This window comes from Pseudomyrmex gracilis, unplaced genomic scaffold (assembly GCF_002006095.1).
Source record: "Pseudomyrmex gracilis isolate BER0280 unplaced genomic scaffold, ASM200609v1 scaffold_1579, whole genome shotgun sequence".
Classification (NCBI taxonomy): Eukaryota; Metazoa; Arthropoda; class Insecta; order Hymenoptera; family Formicidae; genus Pseudomyrmex; species Pseudomyrmex gracilis.
In genome coordinates, this window is record NW_018022163.1 from 28266 (window position 1) to 29744 (window position 1479).

The 1479-nt window shown below is 25.8% G+C and overlaps 1 protein-coding gene across 1 annotated transcript in view; it reads right to left on the bottom strand.

Moving 5' to 3' along the window:
- LOC109862275 overlaps nt 1-1479 on the bottom strand; it is a 15327-nt gene that overhangs the window by 5185 nt on the left and 8663 nt on the right. The window lies entirely within an intron of this gene.

Here is a 1479-nt window from a genome sequence, read left to right on the forward strand (position 1 = left end):
ATACTAAGTAGTTCCAGCGTTGACCGCTCGATAGCGCCGCTTACCCGCGCTAGAAAAAATCAGTCCGGGAACTTTCCGGACAAACTGTGTATTATGTACTTATATATCTTTAAATATTGCATAAACAATCTAATAAATTTTTATATTTTTAAATTAAGAGATTATTATACAGAATTTAACTTGCTTTTAAAATTAAATTCAATATGAACACACAAGATATCTGAAATCATCCATGCAGCCATTTCAAAATAAAGTAAATAATTTCTATAAAAATCTTTAAAACAGAAATTGTATGGTCTGGATACAAATCATATCCGGTAAAATCAATTTTCACAAAAATTCATTTTTTAAGGTCATTGTTACATATAGATTATAGATCATTGTTATCTTTTAAAAGAATGACATAATTTTTTTATATAAAGTGATTTCTCTAATTACTTTACGTGTAAGGTAAAGTTATAGAAAAATTAATAGTATGAAATATTTGATACTTCTTTCTAGTATACTTTGACGTAAAATATGAAATGTCTCATAAACTATTGATATTTTGATAATCATGCCATAATATTTTTTCATATAGAATTATAAAATAAATCATTAGATGTAAAGAAAGAAAATAATGTGAATTGTCATATGCAATTGTATACATTTTTTAAAGCATCTATGTATTTTCTTTACATCAATTGATACATCTCATTATTCGGGGTATAAAATTATTAAGGTACTATTTTAAAAATATTTATAATTTTTAAGTTACATTTCATACTGAAACATCAAAATAAATTATTAAGTATTTCATAAACTTTATAAATTTTTTCAACATACTACTTTAATGCTTTTATGTGTAATAGAACTAAAGAAACCACATTATGTAAGAAATCATGATTTTATTTTTAAAAAACTGATTTTAAAATATTTTTTAGAAAAACAACTTTCCTGTATTTTAAAACAGATGTACAAGTCTTAGACACTTCGTATATGTAGGGTGTTTCAGAGCGACAGTGTCAAACTGTTATTTCAGAATTGTGCATTTTATTGAAAAATTTTAGACTACAGGTGTATCCATGTAATGGTAAAGTTAATTTTGGAAAAATTAATTTTTTAATGTCATATGAAGATTATTTTCATTTTTTCAAATGGAATTATATAAATTTAATTTATATAATATGATTCCTCTGGCTAGTCTGCATATAAAAGTATAAAAATAGAATTGTAGAAAAATAATTTACGATATTTTAAATTTCATACTTTATTCCAGAACATAACAGAATAAAATTAAAAATATCTCGTCAACTAGTGATTTCTCAACAATTTTACCTTAATACTGTTGTGAGCCAATTTTTATGTTAAGATGAGGCCATTGAGCAATGTGATGAGACATCACTGTCATTGCTCAATGACCTAGTTAGATAGCAGGAAGGCAGCAGTTCTAGGAAGAACTGCTGGTTGCCACAGGGCGCGACACATCGCCGCGTTGTG